The following is a 12,695-nucleotide window of genomic DNA, read 5'->3' as shown; positions in this document are numbered from 1 at the left end:
ACCTGTGTCCTGAGGCTCCCACCAACCATGTGGGCAAGATTATGTTGTCAGTCCCATTGTCCCCTCCTTTGGTACATTTGAGAGTGGAGGTGTTGACAATACCTTTCAAGCTCCACACAGCATCATGTGCAGGGTCTTCATTTGCTCATTGCACTCAGTCTACTACCTCTTGGTTCTGCATTTTCTCCTGGTAGGATTCACTGCACTTTTTGCCAGAGTCCCCAGCATCCAACGGTAGAGTCAGTCTGAACCCAAGTTAGAGTCAGGGGCATTGTTTTCTTATCTATTGAACAGAGGACAGGAAGAAGGTGAAGGCAGAGTTCATGAAGTGTAATCTCTTTCCTTCATTGGGCTCAGGTGACCTCGTGACTCTGGAAGGAGCTGGGCTAAATAGTCCAACCTTGAGGGTCCCAACTCTGTTGCATATTGAAATGTTTTCTCCCACTTACACTTCAAATTTAAGATTCATGTGTCCACATATCTGCCATGTCTGTTCTAATTTGTCATACATGTATGTCCCCCAGGTGTAAAATTAATGTGTATTAAGAATGTACAATCCCAGCTGCCTTTTGGGAATTACACTTATGTTCCTGGTAGGCAGCAGGCCATGTAGCAGGGATTGCTGTGAGACTGGTACAGCGTAGGAATTCTGTGTGAATCTCTTTAAGGTGTGAGTTTTTTTTTTTAAACAAAACTAAAAGGTACATATGTATGTTTCATGAGAATGATTATTCTAGTAGGAATTGTCACAGGTATCTTTACAAAGGGTACCTATTAAATATTTAAAATTACATTTGTCATCAAGGAAAAATAACTTTTCACTGTCCTACTTCGTGATTAAAGTCTGAGATGAAGACAGATATGATGTCATCAACAGGAAATACTGAATGTTTCATAAGTGTCCTCTAAGTCTCATTTTTGTTCCCAGCACTGGCCAAGAAGAATTAATAATGTGATTAGAGGCTAGAGAGATGGCATGGATCATAGCTTAAGAACAGTTTGTCTGGGGGAGGACCTACATTCTGTTTCTAGTACACACACACATTGTGCTTGACAATCATTGAAGTCCAGTTCTAAGGGAAATGACCATTTTGTGTATCAGGGACACCATACATGTAGGTAAAACACTTATACACAAAAAATATGTATTTTTAAAACATTTTAAAATTATTTTATGTATATGAGTGTTCTATCTGCATACCAGAAGGGGGCATTAGATTCCATTACAGATGGTTGTGAGCCACCATGTGGTTACTGGGGATTGAACTCAGGACCTCTGGAAGAGCAGCCAATGCTCTTAGCCTCTGATCCATCTCTTCAGCCTGTAAAATGCACATTTAAAGAAATACAATTATTTATGCAAAAAGAGCCTTAGTGTTATATAAAAAAAACTTTTTTGAGACAGTCTCATTCATTTTTAAATAACAAAACTTTAATATCAATTTCATTTTTAAAAGACTTTAATGTGTGTGTGCATTAGGTGTGTATACATTGCATGCATGTGCACTGGGTTTGTGCACTGGGTTTGTGCATTGGGTGTGTGTGCATTGGGTGTGTGTGCAGTATCACAGAAGTGGGTATCACATCTAGACTTAAAGCTGAGTGTAAAGTCTTCTACAGGAGTAGTAAGTGTTCATAACTGCCGAGAGGCGTCTCCGGCTCACTTCTCCATGCCTAAACTCTTTCTTAGTGTCTCTGGCAGTAGAGCATTCCACTACACACTCAGGCAAAACCAAGATTCAGGACTGTGATGGAGAAATGTATTTCAGGGAGAGTCAAATGTGAAACAAGGCTGTCTTTATTTAAAATGTAAAAAGCGCTTCAGTAAATAGAGTAAAGCAGACCACTTAGGACAAGTGTTGGCAGAGTCACAGGTGTCTTTTAACAAAGGGTAACTAAGAGACTTTGATGGCTCTTGTTACATTATTCAAGTTGCAAAACAAAAACAAAACAAAAAACAAAACCCACCCTTTTTCAACACTGTTTAAAGTGTATACAATATGTAACAAAATTTTCATAACTTTTTTCAGTTAACAAAGCAATGAAGGTTACCAAGGTCTAGGAGGCAGGGTACTGGGAATATAAGGTTGATGCTTGCCAAGGGTAATTATTACATCACTTTAGCTTTAAGTAAGCATGGGGTAACTACTTTTTTTTGGTGTGAAGAGACACCATGACATGACCAAGGCAACTCTTAAAACAGACAACACTTAATTGGGTCCAGTTTCAAAGGTTCAATCCATTAGCTTCATTGTGGGAAGCATTGCAGTGTCCAGGCATACATAGCTCTGGAGAAGGGGATGAGATTTCTACATCTTGATCTGCAGGCAAGGAGGGGACTGTCTCAATACTAGGTGTGGGTTGAGCATATATGAGATCTCAAAGCCCACCTCCACAGTAACAGACTTCCTCTAACAAGGCCACACCTATTACAAAGCTAAGGTCACACCTCCTAACAGTGCTACTCCCTATGGGCCAAGCATTTAAACACGAGTCTATGGGGCCCATTCCTATTCAAACCTCCGTACTATCCTTGATATCAGTGATTGAGGTATTGAGGTGTCATCTGACACCAAATAAGAGTAATTTATTATAGTCTTTGGTGAGATACCCCTCAGAAAAAAATATGCCTCTGTGAATCGTTTTGTCCTTAGCAGATACATCTGGTGTCTGAAGTTTCCTGCCTACTGAGCAGTAAAAACAATTCAGGTCCAAAGGGTAGAGTTCCCTCCCTCTCACAGCCCTTTCCAGGCCTCGTCACTACAATTCCTCATCTTTCTATCTTGGGCCACTCCCCATCCTAGTAGAACTGAAAAGCTAAATCTTTGGACTACCTGTGAATCTCCATCTTCTGTGGAGTCAGAGTGAATGACGATGTCAGATTGACCATCATGGTGAATACTTGGGTACCAGAGAAAGGCAAGTTTGGGGCCATGGTGGGTGCACTGGGCAGTGGTTGTCTGGGGTCCAGACTGCCATCCTATCTTGGCAGCCCTGAACACAGGGTTCCTCCAAATGCAGAGGCTGCATTTGCAGGTGGCCATGGTACAATTTCACGGGGGCAGAACAAGCCCAGGCCCTCATCATTCACTTAAGGTTTTCCTGCATGATATCTTGAGCCTTCAATGGTGCATCTTTGAAGGGCAAGTTTAAGGTGATATGTGTTGGGGTTCAGGAATCACCACATAAATCATACAAACATTGATCTCAGTTAAGCAAGAACAGTTTACTGAGAGCATACCCCAAGACTAAACATTCAGGACCACAAAAAAGGACTCGGGAGTCTAATTGTGGTACTGTCTATCCCAAATGCAGGCTTTTTATAGGAAAAAAAAAACCAGATTCAAAAGTTTAAAAGGCAAGGAGGAAATTAGTACAACATTTTGGCTAACTAGGCAATGTATTATCAGCTAACCCCTAAGCTGATTGGTCCTGAGTGAGGTAAAAGGGGAAGGGTGCAGGTAGTGAACAAGAGAGTTCTAGTGCATTGAGATAACAGTGTAAGTAATTCAACCATAACTCTTTGGCTTATTAGTAACATTCTTTAGTGTCAGTTATTGATAATTACTCCTGGGAAGTGGCCTCTGAGAACCTGAACTTAATTTCACCTTATAAGCAAAATGGAGACTGAATACAAAATAGCCACCGTTATGTTAAAAGGAGCAGGCCTCAACAATATGAAGTTTGTATTGTGAAAAAATTGTAAAGAATTCAAACTCCTTAGTGTAAACCAATATTAGAAGTCACACCTAATTCTAAAACCTAAGGAAGCCTTTTTCCTCAGACCTATTCACTGTGCTTTAGATAAAAAGGTTTAGTTCCAAAGAAAGAGGTCCAAATAAAGGTAGCAATAGCTTTGTACTGATGAGTTATAAGGGTGTTCTACCCATTCAATCATATCTAATTAATTTCCACCAATTTTAGAAACAAATGAGAAACTAAAGAATGTATGATAATTATTTTACAATTATGTTCTCTTAGAATAAGAAAAAAATGCCAATCAACATAAAAGATTGTATTCACCTGTTCTGGGTTTTATTTTTTGTTTTTGTTTTTGTTTTTTTGTTTTGTTTTGTTTTGCTTTGAAAAACACATTCAGAAGACAAAGGGGGAGCAGTATTACATTTTGGCTAACTAGACAGCATATTATTAGCTGACTTTTCAGCTCATTGGTCCTAAGTGAGGTTAGAAGTTTTCCAGAGTATTGAGATAACAGAGAATGAATAACATAACGGAGTATAACTGGATCAGGGCCATAGCTTGTGGAGCTGAGGCCAAAACCCTAAATATCTTTCTCTGTCAGTTTATTTAACGGCAAAAACCACAGTGAGCTCATATGCAGGTGCAGGAAGTACTGCCTGGTAGTCAGCTCTGACGTAAGCCATTTTAGACATAATAGTTTATATTGACCTTTAATTTGATGGATTCTACATAAAGCTTTGTGGAATTTCTTAAGATTAACAAACCTCATACAGAACATAACAGGACTTGTGATCAGTATGACCTTGCTCTGAGTCAAGTTATTGTTCTGTGTCAATGACTGGCAGGTACTTTACAGCAACAATATGAAATAGCTTGCAGACATGAAACAAAATGGCTGCAGCTATAATAGGGGGGCAGGATTCAATAATAACCATAGTGTGTTGTGGGCAATTTTAAAAAGATTGCCAAGTTCCTGTACTATACCCAGCTTCTTTCTGCCCTGGTGGGCTGGCTGGCCATGCACTGGCGGGCAATGGCCCACCTGTTCTTATCTCATGTAGACTCTCTGACTCAGAGCTCCAAAATCTCTCCAGCCAGGCCACTAAGTTCTCACTGATAGGTCATTACCACGCCAGGCCCATGCTTCAAAATCCTTACAGCTATTGCAGGAATTTTAAAAAATGAATCCACCCCACAAACTAGCTTTCCCACTGGGCCACATCCCAGCGGGCTCTTATTATTCTCTCCCAGTTATTTTTTTTAAAGTTTTATTTATTATTTTATGTGTATGAGTACACTGTAGCTGTACAGATGGCCATGAGCCATCATGTGGCTGCTGGGAATTGAACTCAGGATGGCCTGCTCACTCCTGCCACACTTGCTCTGGCATAACATACTGTAGCTGTCTTCAGACGCACCAGAAGAGGGCGTCCGATCTCATTATGGGTGGTTGTGAGCCACCATGTGGTTTCTGGGATCCGAACTCGGGACCTTCGGAACAGCAGTCAGTGCTCTTATCTGCCTGCGCCATCTCGCCAGCCCTCTCTCCCAGTTATTAAAAACATCTCGCTCACATGCAACTTTTTACACACTCCCACAACCATTCATCTAAATAGTGCCTAAGACCCAGTAAGTAAAGCATGACTCTTAAGGCCTTACTATCCAATCAGATTTATAATATAAACACAATTTATAAGATGCCAATACAATAATTTCTGAACCAAATAATAAAGACAATATTCTAACCCAATTAATCTATTTTGTAAAAACCTTTGGTTGTATAACCTTGTGGGATCAGACTCATCCTCATCATCTGTCTCCATCATGATCTCTCACCTCTTGCTCCTGACCTTTTTCCTCCTCCAACTCTAGCTCCACCTCTCTCTATTCCTGTCCAATCATAGGCCTGTCACTGCCCTAATGTGAATGGACAGAGAAAATGCTACAGCACACAGCCTTTTGTGGTACACATCTGGTAAGCCCACGTTTTGCTGCTGTACCTTTATCTCTGGAACCCAGTCGACACTCTGCATGAAGGAAAACACCACACAAACTTAGCTCAGAAACAATGGTAACTCAGTTGCTGGGAGCAACAACTAGAATCCTAATCTTGTAAGCCATATTAAATCTAAATCCTCTGATGGTGAATCCTGGTGGATCCACCATTGAAACCAGGAGACACATAGCTACATCTTGTCCTTTACTATCCCCATCAAAACGCCCCTCACTCTCTCCTGCTTCCTCTTTTCCTCCATCCGACCCAGAAGTCCTGCCTACTTGCCCAGTGATTGGTCTCTTTTTCATTTAGGAGAAGGTTCACAAGAAGTCACCTGAGAGCATGACTCATTCCTTGTTCCAGACAACCTCTCCTAGGAAAGTGGAATTAAATTATCAAAATACAGGTAGCACCAGGGCCACCCACAATAATAGTGTTAAAACTTTTAGAAGAAATTTTCAGTGTCAGATATGAATAATGAATAATTACTTCTGGGAAATAGAGTCTGAGAACCTAAACTTAATGTCATGTTATGGGCTAAATGAAAACCAAATAAAAATGGTCATAGTTATGTTTAAAAGGAGCAGGCCTTAACAGTCAGCAGAGGCAGTTGAAGTCAGAATAAGAAGGAGCCACAAGATTACAACAGATTGCCAGAGTTAGTTTGAGACCAAGTAGACTAATTCAGTGAGAAGCTAGATTCAATCAGTCAGCTTGGAGAGGAGTTTGAGCCAGGATAGCTGAGTTGAACCAGCTGTCCAGAGTTCAGAAAGAACTAGAAAGGGTGAACTAATTCATCAGTAAGCCTCCTAGAAGACAATTACATCAGATGAATAAAAGATACTTAACAAAGACTCTGTTGAAGAATTGCCTCTATCAGATCAGTCTGTGGGCAAGTCTATATGGGTATTTTCTTGATTGTTGATGTTTTACTAACCCACTATGGACCATGCTACTCCTGGGTGGTCCTAGAGTGTATCAGAAAGATAGTTGATCAAGTAACGAGGGGCAAACAAGAAGCCCTCCTACATGGTCTCTGCTTCAGTTTCTGTTCCCGGGTTCCTGCTCTGTTTGAGTTCCTTCCTAGGCTCCCACAGTAATGGACTGTGGTCAGGATATATAAGACAAAACCTTTTTCTTCCCATATTTTTTTTGGTCATTGTTGTTTATCATAGCAGTAGAAAACCAAATGAGGACAACTTCTATTATGTCAGCTTGACATACAAACTAGTCATTTGAAAGGAAGGGACATCCCCCCTCATTGAGAAAATGCCTCCATAAGATCCAGCTGTAAGGCATTTTTTTTTTTTTAAATTAGTGATTGATGTGGGAGCGCCCAGTCCATTGTGGGTGGTTCCATGCCTGGGCTGATCCTGGTTCTATAAGAAAGCAGTCTGAGCAAGTCATGGTGAGCAATTACTGAAGAAAGAGAGATACTCATGGATGTAATAAAACTTTGCTAGCAGTGAGGACTGTAGACTGAACCCCCAACAGTTTGCAGAAGTTTTTGGTTTCCAATTTGTTGTTAGAAAAAGTTATTTTTAGGGCTGGAGAGATGGCTCAGAGGTTAAGAGCACTGACTGCTCTTCCAAACGTCCTGAGTTCAATTTCCAGCAACCACATGGTAGCTCACAACCATGGGATCAGCTACCCTCTTCCGGTGTGTCTAAAGACAGCTACAGTGTACTCATATACACAAAATAAATAAAACTTGAAAAAACTAATTTTTAGAGTAAAACAGGTTCGTTATACAAAAACCCAGATCTAATGTGTTTCTTGAAGAAACACTTCACTTTTTCCATTTCAGCCTTTATTGTGCACTATTGGCAGAACCCAATAATACAAGATGTTCCTGGTTTGCCAGCAGCATCTTGTGACTAAAGCCATGCAAAGGCTGTAAAGCTCCTTCAGAAAAACTCTAAAAAATCATAGAAAACAATCACTGTTTTCTACAATGATTTCTTTGGGGGTCTAAGTACTTCCAGAAAAGAACTACCACATTTTAGTGTTTACCCTAAACACAATGACTCTTCTAATTTTCCCACTACGCATGCCAGTAAGCAGCACTCCTCTGTTGCCTCTGCATCCGCTCCTGCTTCCAGTTTTCTGCCCTATTTGAGATCCTTTTCTGATGTGTCAGGAGCTATCTAAGAAAGGCTGAGGCTACCTCCACCTTCCTGGAGATGGCCCACTATCTCCACAGACTATTTGCATGGTCTGTGATGGGGAGATCTAAGAGGCAAGGCCCCAAGAGACTTTGACTCAGAATTGCTTCTTGCAGCTGATATAGCTTTTCTGTCACTATCACATATCCTAAGGATTCCTGAGCATTAGCCCACCCTATTGAGCAGACTTCCTGCAGAGCAACATGAAGATGAGCTTTCATGAATTAATAATGCTGTTTAGATGAATTAATGATTTCATAGAATTCCTGATTTGATTCAAATGATTTTAGGAAGAAAGTTTTAAGATGGTTGTAGTTGTTTTGTTAGAAAGATGTAATGAAGTTAGTATCAAGAGTAGAGCGTGCTCACTCCTCATAAATAGTAAGTAAAGGCTGCATAATAAGAAATACAACGAGCCCAGCTGCAAATGTAGCAGAGGATGGCCTAGTTGGTCATCAATGGGAGGAGAGGCCCTTGGTTCTGTGAAGGTTCTATGCCTCAGTGTAGGGGAATTCTAGGGCCAAAAAGTGGGAGAGGGTGGGTTGGTGAGCAGGGGGAGGAGGGAGGGAACAGGGGTTTTTTTGAAAGTGAACCCAGGAAAGGGGATATCATTCAAAATGTAAATAAAGGAAATATCTAATAAAAAATAAAAGAAGAAATACAATGAGTTTTCATAATTACTCTTAAAAGAGATAGAGGCTTGGAACAAATTTGTGTTCAACAAAAAACATTCAGATCCAAGGATGAAGCCACAGATGTGCACTATGATAAGCCAAGTCAATGTAAAAACTATTACTTTTAACTTATAATGAACTTACAGTATGAAACACTATTTTGAACTCATTACTGTTCCCTTTCTGTAACTTCTCTATTATGTAACATTTTATCTATGAGGTAATTATTTCTTATATAGAGAACTTTTTGTCTATAAAAAGGCTGATAGCAAGAAAGGTGATATGGCCATTTTCTGCTTCACCTGGTGTGTGTGTTGCCTGTGTGAGCGACTTCTTTCCTTTCTTTCTTTTCTCTCTGGTTCAAAAGAAGTTAATGAGTTCTGAGCCTCTCACCACTGAGGTGTTTCTGGCTGACTTGTCAGAAAAAGGAGCACTAGTAATAACTCCTTTTCGTAATTCCTCAGTGCTTATTTAAACATTATGAGTTAAATTTTTCAGCGCTTATTTAAGCACAGAACGGTAATGAAAAGTTACATTTCCCTGTTGCTTATTTAAGCCCAAAGAGTTAAGTTCCTCCAATGCTTATTTAAGCACAGAGAGTTAAAGAGAAAAAAAAACAGTGGTTTTTAGCCACAGAATAAGCAAAAGAGTGTTAAGTTTCCAGAAGCCATCAGCTTCTAGGCCCTAGTACAGTTAGAGTTACAGGACCATCAGTCTTTTGGCTTTCATCCAACTCTGTGTTTCACCTAAAGGCGGGGGTGGGCCCCCAGCAATGATGGCCTTTGGTGGTGAAGAGCACGATGGAAGCTTGAGCCAAAGAAAACCTTTTCTCCCCAAGTGGCTTTGGTCATGGTGCTTCACCACAGCAATAGAAAGTGTAGGGAGAGGCTTGCATTATAGTGATTAAAACAAATTCAAAGTATTCTCTGCAGCCAGTCAGCACATTCTAGACTGCCACATGACTTTGTAAGGTTATTAAATAAACTCCCTCTCTTTCACTAAAATTGCCAATCAAGCTTTAGCATAGGTCAGAAATACATAAGATTATTTTAACTTAGATTCTCATTGGCTGCTAGCTGGGCTTCTGAATCCCTGGAGTCAAATCCATGGGTGATATTTGTGTTTACTTCTCCCAGTTTAATAGACACAGGCTGCAAACTGATCTGAACATCTCTTTGGGATGCCTAGGAGCTGCCATGTGGATAAGTGGCTGGGCAAACTCTCTGACTTCCCCCATCCCATTTCTGAGCTCTCCAGGACATATCACCCCTGCAGTTACCACTCCTTCAAAGATGAGTCATCCAGTTATCCTTCCTATAAAACAATGACCTCAGGTAAGAGCACCTCATGTCCAAGAAGTGTTTCAGATGAATCTTGGGCAATGTCTCTCTCAGAGACCACCCCTTCTCCTTAGCAATGCCCCCCCCCCTAGAGGCCCCATAGATCTTTCAGGACTAAGATGGAAATTTCACTACAGCCATTCCCAATATAAAGGAAAAGGACTGAGGTGATAGGTTAGTGATAGAGTGCTTGTCTAGCTTTCAGTAGACCCTGGGTCCAATCCCTAGAAACATACAGTAGAAAAGGGAGGAAAAACAATGCTATCACATTGGGATGTAGCTCAGTCAATAAAGTAACCTGCCTAGCATGTGAAAGGCCATGAATTAAATCCCCAACACTGAGAAAACACTGAACAAAAATGTCTTTGTGATGGAGTGAAGAATGAGGCTGTGCTTCCAATGTTCTCCTCTATAGGAGAGATCAGCCACTTCCATATGATCCTCTATTGGCCATGGCTCTTCCCTCAGTCTTTTGTTCTGTGAATAGTCAAGCTTCTAAGATCTCTTTCATTGGGAATGAGACATGAGAAAGAGCAGACTATTTTCCATATGATGTAGGAATTGGGGCAAGTGAGATATTTAAGGGGAAGTGCTATTCTGTATGTTGTGCAACTGTCCTATCCACCCTGTGCCTCACTCTCATGGGCACTGACACCAACACTGGACTTTGTTTGCCCTTCAGGCAGCATGGAGTAATAATGGAGTTAAATATATTTAGTTTTCAAACGGGAACATAATTAGTTATCTCTATGACTAAGTTTTTTGTCTTGAATAGTAAAACCCTTTATTTGGATATTCATCATAGAATTCTGATACACCATTAATCACCATAATTTTGTTCTTACTAAGGGAAAATATTTGAAATTTAGCTTCATTTTCTTTCTGTCCTTTGAAGTCTGATTTTACTCCCATGGTTCTCTTACTATTTCCCACCTCAATCTCTGCCTTCAGAGGAAGAAATGAGAGAACAAGATCAGTAGGTCCTGTTATGAAGGAAAATGGGTCAACAAACTCTCTGACTCTCTGGAGCATGTCTCAGGAGCAGAGAGAGAGAGAGAGAGAGAGAGAGAGAGAGAGAGAGAGAGAATGAGAAGGCAGGGGAAAAGAGAAGAAGAGAGGGGGGCAGAGGAGATGAGGGCAGGGGAAGGGAGGAGAGAAGAGGAAAGAGGAGCGGAAATGTATGGGATCTCAATGTGTCTCTATCACTCCTCTATCACTCCTCTGTCATATCCTGGTGGGGAGAATGGAGCTCCAGATATAACCAAGAAAGAATTTTGGCTTTTAATTTTTAGAGCACTGATACAAGCTGTACCACACCTATGTTACACCAGCTGGAATAACATAGGATTCCTAGTTCTGATTCTTTCCTGGGTATAAGCCCAGTTTACATAGTATAAAATGAATCCTCTTCAAGGAAAATCTGATATCACTGTTTGCTCAGCAGGAGGCTCCAGCTTTGGCACTGACATATAAGGATAAAAAGAGGGCTGCACATGCAAGGGTCACTATCCATGTTATCATCTCCCTGGTACAAAATGCCCAAGGCAAATCATCTGAAGGCAGAACAGAGTTGCCTTTTTCTACAATTTCAGTCCAAGATCAGTTAGCAAAATAGAATATCATGATGCCTTCAAGTGTGCTAGAGGACACTGCTCTCGTTGGTGGCCAGAAAGAAGAAGGGTTAAGGTATCCTGGCCAAAATATACTTGTCAAAGCCATTCCCCTAGACGTCTTCCAAATACACCCCTCACCGAATAATCTCATTAACCTAGGAACTTTGAATTTTTAAGGCAATGTTCATGCAAGCCAGATTGGCCTGAAATTCCACATGTAGTAGAAGATAACCTGGGATTTATAGTTCTTCTGCCTCTGCCTCCTGAATGTATGAGTTACAAGCTAACACCAACATGACAAGTGTTTTGAAATTCTGGGATCTAACATAGGATTTTGTGCATGTTAGACAACATTCAACTGAGTCGCATTTTAGCCCTTGGCAACAAATTAAGAGAAGCTGTTATGACTTAAAACACCCTGCCTCTGCACTACTTTCCTGAGAACTAATCAACAACTCAACACATGAGTCTTTGAAGGACTTACCAGATTCAAGTTATAACAGTTGTCAAGTTCAAATATAAGATTCTTGCTTTTGTATTGTTATATGGATAAGAATTTAACCATGTGCCCTAATAAAATGCAAGAGATGCAACAATTTTTGCAAGATTTTTTATTTCCATATGTGTGTGTGTGATTGCATGTGCCTGCATGCATGTCAATTTGTACATGTGTGTATTTCAAGCTGTGCCACAGGTGGACGTCAGAGGGCAATTCTTGAAGGAGTGGCTCATTCTCACCTTCTACAATGTGGGTTCCAAATAAACTTTATGTCATCAGGGTTGGCAACAAGTAGCTTTAACTGGTGAGTCATCTCACTGACTCGAGGAATGCAATGTTTTGTTCCACATCAAAGACAAGTGTACAGTGGGTTTCTTTTTTTAAAAAAAAAATATTTATTTTATGTGTATGAGTACACTGTAGCTGTACAGATGGCTGTGAGCCATCATGTGTGTGGCTGCTAGAAATTGAACTCAGGACCTCTGCCAGCCCCACTTGCTCCCTCCCCACTCGCTCTGCCTGGCCCACTCCAGCATAATTCACTGTAGCTGTCTTCAGACGCACCAGAAGAGGGCCTCAGATCTCATTATGGATGGTTGTGAGCTACCATGTGATTGCTAGAATCCAAACTCAGGACCTCCGGATGAGCAGTCAGTGCTCTTACCCGCTGAGCCATCTGGCCAGCCAGGTACAGTAGGTTTCTTAG

Source organism: Mastomys coucha, unplaced genomic scaffold (genome assembly GCF_008632895.1).
Source record: "Mastomys coucha isolate ucsf_1 unplaced genomic scaffold, UCSF_Mcou_1 pScaffold18, whole genome shotgun sequence".
Taxonomy (NCBI): Eukaryota; Metazoa; Chordata; class Mammalia; order Rodentia; family Muridae; genus Mastomys; species Mastomys coucha.
The sequence above is the reverse complement of the archived record's forward strand: the minus strand, read 5'-3'. Positions refer to the sequence as shown.